The sequence below is a fragment of the Marmota monax genome, unplaced genomic scaffold (assembly GCF_021218885.2).
Source record: "Marmota monax isolate L192 unplaced genomic scaffold, Marmota_monax_Labrador192_F-V1.1 WCK01_AAM20220418_F8-fsc00001, whole genome shotgun sequence".
NCBI lineage: Eukaryota > Metazoa > Chordata > Mammalia > Rodentia > Sciuridae > Marmota > Marmota monax.
In genome coordinates this window covers 19420732-19434089 of record NW_026693777.1, presented here as the reverse complement: position 1 = coordinate 19434089, position 13358 = coordinate 19420732, and the positions used below count along the sequence as shown (strand labels likewise).

General features: G+C 33.8%; 1 protein-coding gene across 17 annotated transcripts in view; it reads left to right on the top strand.

Moving 5' to 3' along the window:
- Positions 1-13358, top strand: part of Gphn (gephyrin) — a 602369-nt gene that overhangs the window by 496692 nt on the left and 92319 nt on the right. The gene's annotated exons all lie outside the window — the stretch shown is intronic.

Below are 13358 nucleotides of genomic sequence, written 5' to 3'. Positions count from 1 at the left end.
CGGACAATGATGGCTAAAAAAAAAATATGTAACATTCCAACAGGCACTAAGAAAACAATTTTCTGAACAATTTACATTATTCTGAACAGAATTATTAAATATAATGAGAAGGAAAGGTGAAAGTAAACAAACAGTTCTGTTAACCTCCTTATTTGTTCACATATTAAAACAATCCTCAACCGCTGTTTACCCAATTAAAATTAAACCATTTAAATCACGTGAATAATAAAAAATATTTGGATCCATTTTTTCATGAGCGCTCTTCATATCCGATCTATGGACATATGCACATACAGAAATACAACACAAAACACAAGTGTGTACACATAACATACAACACATAAGACAATAGTAAAGGCCTTGTAGCTTACACAGGTGAAATCTCCATTACAATGTTTAAAAAGTCCACAGTCAAAAAATAAAACTGATCAGAAAAACGTTAACCTAGGTCTGTATGAGCTCAAAAAATAAAATAGAACTTTATGATGTGGGAAAAGGCAATGATAAAATAGATATTGAAAAAAGCATCCTGGTTAATCACTGTCACAGATGCAAGAATAGCCAAGCTGGAGCTCTGGATATCAGCTGTTATGGATTTGAGTCAAATTGTCTTCTTTTTGGTCTGTAGAAATCACTTTGGTTAGTCTCTCTGGAATCCAAATCGGCTGCTGTTCTCCCTGTGGAAACACACAAACAGAACTCCGACTCCAGACAATCACTGGGTCAGGACCTTTCCATTGTCATGTTAGAATATCCTTCCAAAGTACCTTAGGCTTATATACATTTTTTGGATATATATGTCTTTCCGCAGCACTAAGTCCTGATGAATCCAAATTTAAAAAGTTTAGAGTAAAAAGTGTTATTTTAAGTTTATCTTTGGGGGATATATACCCCTTTCCAATTCCCTCTTTTTGCTTTAATAAGTACATTTTAATAGTTTGATGAGCTCTTTCAACTATGCCTTGCTCCTGTGGATTGTATGGAATTCCTGTTATGTGAGTAATGCCAAATGATGAGCAAGATTGTTTAAAAGAGGTAGAGGTATAGCCAGGACCATTATCTGTTTTTAACTGTTTTGGAACGCCCACAGTGGCAAAATTTTGTAAGCAATGAGCTATAATATCTTTAGTTTTTTCTCCGGCATGAAGGGAGCCCATCAAAAATCTGGAAGAAGTATCAACTGTAACATGCAAATATTTTAATTTTCCAAATTCTGGCAAGTGTGTGACGTCCATCTGCCAAATATGGTTAGGTATCAATCCTCTGGGATTGACTCCAAGATTAACTTGTGGTAAAAAGGTCACACAATTTTGACATTGTTTTATTATATGTTTGGCTTGTTCCTTAGTTATTTTAAAGCACTTTTGTAAAGTATTAGCATTGACATGGAACCTTTTATGAAAATTTATAGCTTCTTCTATTGTGGAGAAAATATGTATGTCATGTGTAGATTTATCTGCTAAATCATTGCCCAAACTAAGGGCTCCAGGCAATCCTGTATGTGCCCTGATATGTCCTATAAAGAATTGATCTTTTCTGTCCCAGATTAGACTTTGTATAGTGGAAAACAAAGAGAAAACAGTAGAGGAAGGGGAAATCCTACCAGCATCTTCAAGGGATACTATAGCATTAACTACATACTGACTATCAGAAAATAAATTAAATACAGAATCTTTAAACATCACAAAAGCTTGTAATACTGCATTAAGCTCTACCTTTTGAGCGGATTGTTTGGGTACTAAAAATGTAAAAGTTTGATCAGGGGTAACTACTGCTGCTGTACCATTATTTGACCTATCAGTGAATATATTTGGAGCATTCATGATAGGGGTTTTCCTTGTCATTTTTGGAAAAACTACAGGATGTGAAGACCAAAAAGACAACAAAGGATTAGATGGTAAGTGATTATCAAATGAAACATTAGATTTACACATGATTACTGCCCAAGTATTTAACTCATTAGCTAACTCATCAATTTGATCCATAGTATATGGAGTAATAATTTTATTGGGAGAAATTCCAAACACTCCCTTTGCTGCTTTTATTCCTTTGAGTATTAATTGTCCTACAGCCTCATAAGAATAGTGTTAGGAGAATAAGATAAATGTATCCACAATAATGGACCTTCTTGCCAAAATACTCCTGTAGGAATATTTTTTGTTGGTAGTACAATAAATAATAAAGGCAAACTTATCAATTCTATCCAATTGCATATTTTCCATATATGTTTCAATAATTTTTAATGCTTTTCTTGCTTCAGGCATTAACATGCGGGGTGAATTTGGATCTGATGGACCTTTTAGGATATCAAATAAAGGTCCCAACTCTCCTGTTGGTATGCCTAGATAAGGCCTTATCCAATTTATGTCTCCCAATAACTTTTGAAAGTCGTTAAGTGATTTGAGTTGATCTACTCATATTTGAATTTTTGGTGGACGGACCATGGTTGAGGATAATAGAACTCCTAAATAATTAATTGGAAGATTTAATTGTACTTTATCTATTGCTATCTCTAGATTATAATTTTTTAATAAATTTGTTTAAGTGTGGCATAACATTCTAGCAATGTGTTTTTATCTTTATGTGCCAATAATACATCATCCATATAGTAAAATATTTGTAGTTCAGGATTTTGATTTCTAAGTGGCTGGATTGCTTTGTTAACATAAATTTGACACATAGTTGGGCTGTTAGCCATCCCTTGAGGGAGTACTTTCCATTCATATCTCTGATCAGGACCTTCATGATTCAGTGCAGGGATAGTAAATGCAAAACGTGGACTATCCTCAGGATGAATTGGAATTGAAAAAAAAAACAATCTTTAATATCTATAGCTAAAACATACCAGGTTTTTGGCAAAGCAGACAATTGGGGAATCCCCGATTGAGCAGGTCCCATAATAACCATCTCATTATTAATGGCTCTTAAATCTTGCAATAATCTCCATTTATCAGATTTCTTTTTAATGACAAAAATGGGAGTATTATGGGGAGATATGGAAGGTTGTATATGTCCCTCCGCTAATTGTTGTTTGACCAGGTCCTGGGCTACTTGTATCTTTTCTTTGGTCAGGGGCCACTGAGGAACCCATACTGATCTTTCTGATTTCCAAGTAATTTTGATTGTCTCAGTGGCCCCTTCTGAAAACCCAATCCATGTCTATTTATTCCTTGATCTATTTGAATTGGTGTTGCTATACCTTGTTCTTGTTCTCCTAATCTTTTTTCTTTCCTAAAACCTTGTCTAGCCCTAGTAGTGGGCGTGTTAGGATTGATGTTATTTGTTAATGTCAAACCTAATTGATCTAGGACATCTCGTCCCCATAAATTTATAGGAAGATGATCCAATACATATGGCTGTATAGTTCCTTCACATCCTTCAGGATCCTTCCAATCTAATACCATTGCACTTCTATGGGGATTAGTTGCCACTCCTAGGCCTCCAAGCATTTGAGTGGCTTGTTGTAATGGCCAATGTTTTGGCCATTTTTGACGAGATATGATGCTAAGGTCAGCACCTGTGTCCAGTAGCCCATTAAATTCATGTCCTTGAATATTTAGTTTTAGCATTGGGCGAGAATCTAAATTTAAAGACAGCATAACCCAATCCACACCTGTGGAGCCTAATCCCCTGGAACCATCTTGACTTGTTTACAGACTCTAACAACTATCCCTTTTTGATCCACTACTCTACCACTGTTTTCTTGCAACACAAGCAAGCATGCCACACAAAACAACAGTGTACCAGTCAGTATTTTCCACTGCTTCCTTGTCATCAGCCTTTTGAGGTCATTTATTATATATGGCCAGAGTCCTTAATGATACATAGCTCTACCTTTAGGATTTCTTACTACATAAACCAGAAATATGTGTATATAATGTATGGTCTTCATCTTTATCAAATTGAAGACATTATTTTACAGAATTTAGGATATGCAATGTGTGATAAAAGTAGAACAGAAGGGACATTATCTCCTTAGACTCTGAAAGCAGGACCATAGCTTCTTGGCATGCAGCCTAACCTCCAACAAAATTAAAAGCTCACTGCAATCTGTTAAGGGCTACAGACTCTCACCACCAAATGTTCCTAAGTAAGAATATTAGTTGCACTAATTACGTACTGGGAAAACTGTTCTTTTTGCTTATTATAAATTGAGGTCTCATTGGAATGGGGCAATTTGAGAAAATAAATTTTGCTGATGTTTTCCTGAAATTACATTTGTTCAGTAAGTCCTTTGCTTGCCACTACTTCAGCTGCCCACTGTTGTTTCTCTACCAAATGCAAAACTCAAAACAGTCATAATATCCCAGCAAGAAGTTACTGCTTCTGGTTCCCATTTAGGCTTGAAGACTAAGCCTCCCTTTCTAAAAATCACATGTCCAAAGTTTATTCAACACTAATGCTTAGGCTTCACCTATGAGTAAGGGGAAAGATTGTTTAACATCAATGTAAGTTATTTACATGTATGCAAGAGAGACTGTCTCGTGTTGTGAGATAATATAAATTTGCAGAACTACTATGTATTCTTTATATTCTCAAGTGGATCATCTATCTGGTTAAACATTCAATGAAATCTCATATTTACTGCATGGAAAGACCCTGTAATTGTTTGGTCCTAAACTCTAATGAGAGACACAAGGGTATAGTAGCTTGTGTAGTGAGGAGGTATGTCTGATATTTGTTCCGTCAGTTCTTTTGTGTCTGTTGCCAATTGGAATCCTTCACCATGTTCCACTAGATTGCATATTTTTCTCCAAATATTTTTCCCTTCTGTTAGACTCTTAGATCAAAACTGAGGTGAGTCATGCTTTTCTCTTTGAAGAGACTTAAACTGGACTGGTATATTAATACCAACTCCAAAAGCTGGACTCTAATTTAGTAGGAATCTAATTTATCTTAAAAATGGCAACCCCTATATTTATCATAAGTTCAAAATAAAAAGATGGTCACTTATATATACTGTTAAGTCTATATTAATAATCTTAACCAAGTGTGAGACATTTCTTCCTTTCCAGATAAAATGTTTTATTTTTTTCTCCCAATATATATAAAGAAGGTCTATAAAGATTAACTGGTATATGTGTGCTATAATTATGACTTTTGTAAATATAGTTATATATTGAGATGAGAGAAATATTCTCCTTGTAAAAACTACTTCTATCCTTGACTTTAAAAGAAATAATAGCTTTAAAGTACATAGCACAAAAGTTTTTAGTATATTCAGAGATATGTGAACCATCACCACCATCAGTTCTAGATTGTTTTCATCACATTAATATCTATCCCTTTTAGCTATCATCCTCGTATCCTCTGATTACCTGACCCCCAAACCTAAATAATTATTAGTCTATTTTGCCTATTCTGGACATTTTGTATAAATAGAATGATATAATATTTGACTTTTTTGAATGACTTCTTTGATTTATAATATTTTCAAAATCCCACCATGTTGTATCATATATCAGCCCTTCAGTATTTCTCTCTTTTTTTAATAATTACATTTTAAATCCCACATTAACCATATTTAAGTATACAGTTCACCCAGATATGGTAGCACCCCCCTGTAATCCCAGCAATTTAGGAGACTGAGGCAGGAGAATCACAAATTTGAGGTCAGTTTCAACAACTTATCAAAGCCCTAATCAATTTAGCAAGACCCTGTATCAAAATTAAATTTTTTTTCAATATAACATTTTTTTAAAAGACTGAGTATGTATCTCAGTGGTAAAGCACCTTTGGTTCAATCCCCAGTAACAAACAAAAAGGGATGATGGTGGTAGAGATGTATCTCAGTGCTAGAAGACCTCTGGGTTCAATCCCAAGTGCACCAAAAGGAAAAAAAGAAAGAAAGAAAGAAACAGTACTGTCAATACTGTTAAACATGTTAACATTGTTGTAAGTTACCACATTCTTCTTCTTCTTCCCCCTTCCTCCTCCTTCCCCTCCTCTTCTTCTTCTTCCTCTTCTTCTCCTTCCCCTTCTTCTTTCCCTCCTTCTCCTCCTCTTCCTCTTCTCCCTCCTCCCCCTTCTCTTTCTTTCTTCTTCTTCTACTCAGAATCCTGGCACATTCTAAGCTCTACCACTGAGCTTCATCCCTAGTCCTTTTTATTTTTTATTTTGAAACAAGTATGCACTGCTGTGCCCAGCAACATTCTTTCTACCTTATGTTCTTATGTTGTTGGCTTCTTCAGATATTTCATATAAGTGGAACCATGAAGAATTTGTCTTATTGTGATTAATCAATTTCACTTAGTATGAAGTCCTTGAGGTTTATACGTATTGTAGCATGTGATAGAATTTCTTTCCTTTTTAAGGCTGAATAATTTTAATTTCACCATTGAATGTATATAATACATTCATTTAATGGATAATAAAACAGATACATTTTATTTATCTGTTCATCCATCGATGGACATTTGAGTTGCTTCTACCTCTTGGCTAGTGTGAATATTGTGTCTATGAATATGGGTGTACAAATATCCCTTCAAAAAGTTGGGCATGGTGATGTGTGTCTGGTGTCCCAGCACTCCAGAAGCTAAGATAGGAGGATCATTTGAGTTTAGGTGTTCAAAATCAGCTGGGCAACATAGTGAGACACTGTCTCAAAAGAAAAACAAATATCTCTTCAAGGCCCTCCATTGAAATATACCCAGAAGTGGGATTGCTGAATTAAATGGTAGTTATATTTCTGATTTTTTTTTTAGGAACTGCCTTGCTATTTTCTGTAGTGGTTACAACATTTTAAAATCCCACCAATGATGTACATGGGTCCTAATTTCTCTACATTCTCACCAAAATTTGGATTTGTTATTTTCTGTTTTGTTTTGTTGATAGAAGACTCCTAATGGGTATGAAGTAATATCTCATTGTTGTTTTGATTTTTCATTTCTCTGATAATTATTGAGTATCTTTTCATGTCTTTTTTAACTATTTATACCTCATTTTTTGGTACCAGGGATTGAACTCAGGGGTGCTTAACACATCAATGTTTATAGCAGCACAATTCACAAGAGCTAAATTGTGGATCCAAACCAGATGCCCTTCAGTAGATAAATGGATAGAGAAACTTTGGTATATATATGTACAATGGAATATTACTCAGCATTAAAAGAGAATGAAATCATGGCATTTGCAGGTAAATCGATGGAGTTGGAGAATATATGCTAAGTAAAGTAAGCCAATCCCAAAAAACCAAAGGCTAGATGTTTTCTTTGGTATGAGGATGCTGACTCATAATGGTGATACAGGGGGAGCATAGGAGGAATCAATGAACTTTAGATAGGGCAAAGGGGAGGGGAGGGAAATGGAGTGGGGATGGGGGTAAAAAAGACGGTAGAATGAGTTAGACACCATTACCCTAAGGACATGTATGAAGACAAAAATGATGTGAAAATACTTTGTATACAACCAGTGACTTGAAAAATTGTGCTCTCTATATATAATATGAAATGAATTGCATTTTGCCATCATATATAATAAATTAGAATAAGTAAATAATTTAATAAAAAAGATTCACTGTTTGAATGAAGTCTTGAAAATGCATTGTTCCTTTGGTTAGCAAAAAGGAAAATGATAATACAGATTTAGGGAAGTCAGGATCATAGGTCTGGAGATCAGGAAGCACTATACGGGGGTAGGGGAGGAATCCAGATGGGGAATAATGAGAGTAAAGGTGAGGTAGCAAGAGATCCTTTCCTATTTTTATTCTCTTTGGTTAAAGTTGGTTATGTTTTATTGCTAAGAATTTCTTCTCCACTTGTCTGATATTTTTTCATGAGACATAACCATTAATATACTCAGTGATTGAACAAACCTTTACTGTATATCTTTTGTGCACCAAGCACTGTGTTGGTACTAGTATACAAAGATGAGTAATAGATGCTATGACAATAAGAAGTTGATAGCCTGATGGAGAAGTCAGAGAAGTTCCACAGATAAACATAATATAATGTGAAAAGTATATAATAACATGGATACAAATATTATCAAAACATTAAGAATAAATGCAGTCCCTCTGAAATATTCTCTACCTTGTCACAAGAGAAATTCCTAAGTCAGATCTCATTATTTGTTAAGAGACTTATACTCTGCTGGTAAGTTAACTTGAAGTTATTACTGTTAATTATCTGTTTTAAAGTCCCTTCTTAGATTCTTGGTTTTACAAGATTGTTTGAACTCCTTTATCCTGTTTTATTTGTCTAAAATGCCCCCCTCTTCTACCTGGTGCTTTTTACTCTCTAAATTTTAGCTCAGGTTTTATTTCATCTAGGAAAATTTTCTAGATGTTCCACAGATTCTTGGTTGATAGTTTTCTGTATGTCTCTGTATCACTCTGTACTTATCTCTGTGATTGCCCATATTATCCTATCTTATAATCTTCTGCATATTTCTCCTTTTCTTCTTTCTCACATGTACTATACACATAAATTCTTTGAGCACATCAGCTAAGTCCTACTGGTGTTTTTATCCTTAGTGTTTAGCACATAGTAGATCCCAGCATTTGATGAATGAGTAAATAAATTAGTCAATGAATTAATTTGCCCTGGTAAAAGAAAGAAAACCAGTGAGGCATCATATGATCTGACCTTTGAAAGATGTATGAGATTTGCCAGTAGGAGGAAAGGGGAAAGAAAAAAAGCACTCCTGTCTAAAGCAACATTATCTGCAAAGGCACAGAAATGAGAAAAAAAAAAAAGGCATGTGGAAGATATGACAAATTGCTGGTCCAGGAATGTAGCTCAGTGGTAGAGCACTTGCCTAGAATGCATGAAGCTCTGGGTTTGACTCCCAGCACCCCACACAAAAAAAAAAAAAAAAAAAAAAAATGACAAATTACACTTTATTAGAAACTAGACATTTGTCACAAAAAAAAGCTTGATGCTTGTCAAAATGCCCATTCTCAATATAAATATTTCCCACATTATGATAGATGACTCTTCAACTAACACTGAAGAATTCTTAGTGATATGATACGATTATTATTTTATAGCCTAATGAAGTTTCAGTGGCATTTAAATAACTCTGTTATTACATATATACATTTTTCTCAAACCAAAGTTATTATTTGAGCATCTTCAGAAATCTGAGGGATATTTTATGATGTTTGTGTGTTTGTTAGGATGGGGGTGGGGAGCAATTATTATTGCAAACTACCAGAACAAAGTTTTTTGTTCTGAATTTTTTGGGGTTTTGATCTCCTTAGCCATCTATGGCTGTACTTTCCAGATCCTAGGATCCAGAAGTTGTACAGAGACATTTTAAATTTTTTACTCTGATTCATAGCAAATAGTATTATTGTATATGTAAATATAAATCAAAAAAATTATTGCAAACTACCAGAACAAACTATACTTTAGTTTCCAGAATGAAATTTTATCCAATTGTGATTGAGTAGGTTCTGTATCATAAAAGGCCTCCTTAATGGAATTGCACAATAAAATATATGAATAACTTGGGAATTAAAAGAAAAATCAAGCCAGCTGATAATCTTTTCTCAGTGTTACCTTAATCAACTTCCTTCCACTTCCATGTGTTCCAAATGTGCAAAAGCAGCAGATAATCATCATTTCTTTCCTTAGAGTATTGTGTTATTTCATTTGTTTACTATGAGATCTACAGTTATCTATATCAGTAGTCTTTCAAATTTAGCATACTAAGTGGGCAGCCCCTATCTTCTTGGAATATGAATATTAAAAGAGTCATACTGATGAAAATGTGGGGGAAATTGTATACTCATACATTGTTATTGGGACTACAAATTAGTACAACCACTTTGGAAAGTAGTATGGAGATTCCTCAAAAGAATAGGAATAGAATCACCATATGGCCCAGCTGTCCCACTCCTGGGTATTTATAAGGTGAGACAAGCACATCAACATTTATAACAGCACAATTCACAAGCCAGGTTAAGGAACTAACCCAGGTGCCCATCAACAGATGAATGAATAAAGAAAATGTAGTTTAAATATACAATAGAGTTTTACTCAGCCATAAAGGAAAATAAAATTATGGTGAATGGGTAGCACTGGAGACTATCATGCTAAGTGAAATTAACCAGACTCAGAAAGTCAAAGGTCAAATGTTTTTATCTCAAATGTGAAAGCTAGAACAAAGTAAGGGCAAAAGAGGTGAGGGGGCCAAATCTCACAAAAATGGAAGATCAGTGGAGTAGAGGAATGAAATTGAGGGGGAGGAGAAGGGTTAGGGAAAGAGAAAAAATACAGAATTAATTTGACAAAATTATACTGTGTACCTATACAAATATACTACAGTGAATTCCACCTTTGTATATATTTATAAAGCACCAATTTTTAAAAAAACATCATACATATAGAAGGAAAACCAGTAGGGAAAGGAATAAGGGGAATGAAAGAAATCACTGGGGTCTGAAATGGAGCAAGTTAAATTCCATGCATATATGATTATTTTTAAATTAATCCCATTACTATGTATAATTTAGCCATATATGACCTTGAGTAAATAACCTATTGTTATTTAAACCTCATATGTAAAGTAAATGTAATGCTTTACTAGATTTTTGTGGGATTAAATAATATTTTGTATGTGATGTTACTTATTAATTTATAAAATGTTAATAAATGTTTACTAACAGGGCTGGTTGCCAGGAAAACAGCCCTTGTACTATTTTTAATTATTAACCACTAGTAGGGAACTATTCAGAAATCCCAGCAAACTCATTCTCTTAGAATCTGAGCTAGTATAGAGCTTACATTTAAAAAAAAAAAATTGTAGTTGTAGATGGACAGCATGCCTTTATTTTATTTTAATTAATTAATTTAGTTAGTTTGTTAGTTATTTTGTGCTGGGGATTGAACCCAGGACCTTGTGCATGTGAGGCAAGCACTCTACCAACTGAGCTTAATCTCCAGCCCTAGAGCTTAATCATGATCTTAGACAAATATCCTAATGCTTACTACCAGGGACTACCTTATAGCCTCTGATCTATTTAGGAGTTAATATTGTATATGTGAATATAAATCAGACCACCACTTCCCTGTCTTACATGGTCCAAAGATCCAGAATAACTTCAATCTTCTAGGAATATCAAAAGCTCGGATCCATCAAGAAGCACTCCCTACCAATTTAGATGTCATTTCTCTAACAGGAAAGAGTCAATAATACTATTTGCTATAAATCAGAGTACAAAATTTAAAATGTCTTTGTACAACTTCTGGATCCTAGGATCTGGAAAGTACAGCCATAGATGGCTAAGAAGATCAAAATCCCCCAAAATACAGATTCACTTATTTAGCTGTGGAAACAATGAAATTTTGTCAATTACAGAAAAACTTCATGTAAATCCAACCCTATATTACTTCTTGTCTTGATTTTTTTTGCTTCCTCTTCTTCTATCTTCTACTTATTTTTATTCTTCTACTTTTAAACTAATAATAAAGATACCTTCTGAGGAATTGGTTATGACTCTGTCAAAATATTCTCTACAACATAGATTAATAGTGCACTTTTTTTTTTTTTTTTTTTTTTTGGTATTGGGAATTGAACCCAGGGCCTTGTGCATGTAAGGCAAGCACTCTACCAGCTGAGCTATATCCCCATCCCCTAATGCATTTTAACTGTCACTAAATCATTTAGGTTAATGAAGTCAAAATCAAATGCTAAAACTCAAATGGAATGACCAGGAAACTCCTTCCTATTTTTAATTTTTTCTGTTTAATAATGAAAACCATTATGAATATAAAAATGACTTGTGCTTATTGTAGAAAACTTGGAAATTTTCATAAAAGGATAGCAAAGTAAATAAAAATTATCATAAATTATTCCAACATTCTGAAATAACAAATGCTTTGTATTTTCCTGCATGTCCTTTTTGTCTTGCCCATTGATACTTATATATATATATATATATATATATATATATATATATATATATATATATATATATAAATGTAGTTAAGATTATATATTAAATGTTCAATTGTGCATTTTTTAAATATACATTTTAAGAGTTTTCTTTTGTCCATGAATATTCTTTGTAAGTATTATTTTAGGCAGCATAATATTTAATCATAAGGATAGACCTTTTTTTAAATACCTATATTATTGCTCTTTTGATTTCCATTTTTGAACTAATGTAAACAACTCTGAAATAAATGTGTATCACAGAAAGATCTCCCATGTTCTTGGATAGGCAGACTTAAAATTATCAAAACAGCCATGCTACCAAAAGCGCCATATAGATTTAATGCAATTCCTATTAAAAATCCAATAGCGTTCTTTATAGAAGTACAAAAGGCAATCATGAAATTCATTTGGAAAAATAAGAGGCCCAGAATAGCCAAAGCAATCCTTAGTGAGAAAAGTGAAGCAGGAGACAATACCAGAACTGAAATTACACCACAGGCTATAGTAACAAAAATAGCATGGTATTGGCATAAAAACAGACATGAAGACCAATGGAACAGAAAAGAAGACACACAGCCATACCCACATAAATACAGTAACCTCATACTAGACAAAGGCACCAAAAACATACATTGGAGAAAAGATAGCCTTTTTAACAAATGATGCTGGGAAAAGTGGAAATCCATACATAGTAGAATGAAATTTAACCTCTATCTCTCACCCTACACAAAACTCAACTCAAAGTGTATCAAAGACCAAAAGCCCTGTAGAAGGCTTTTGTTTGCTTAGGAACCACCTTCCTCAACAAGACTCCTAAAGTACAACAAGTAAAAACAAGAATCAATAAATTGAAAGTCATCAAACTAAAAAGTTTCTTCACAGCAAAAGAAACAAGATCATGAAGAGAGAGCCTACAGAATAGGAGAAAATCTTTGCCACCTACACCTCCGAACATTAATCTCCAGGATATATAAAGAATTCAAAGAATTTAACACCAAAAATCAAATAACCCAAACAATAGATGGGCACCAAAACTAAGCAGACACTTTACAGAAGAAAAACTATGTGAATAATATATGAAAAATTGTTCAACCTCTCTAGCAATTGGAAAAATGCAAATTAAAACTGCACTGAGATTCCATCTCACTATAGTCAGAATGACAATTATCAAGAATACAAGTAACAACAAATGTTTGAGGATGTGGGGAAGAAGGTATACTCATATATTGCTTGTGGAACTGCAAATTAGTGCAACCACTCTAGAAAGCAGTATGGAGATTCCTCAGAAAACTTGGAATGGAACCACCATTTGATCCAGCTATCCACTCCTAGGTTTATACCTAAAGGACTAAAAATCAGCATACTACAATGATCTAGCCACATCAATGTTTATAGCAACTCAATTCACAGTAGCTAAGCTATAGAACCAACCTAGGTGTCCTTTGACAGATGAATGAATAAAGAAAATGTGTTAT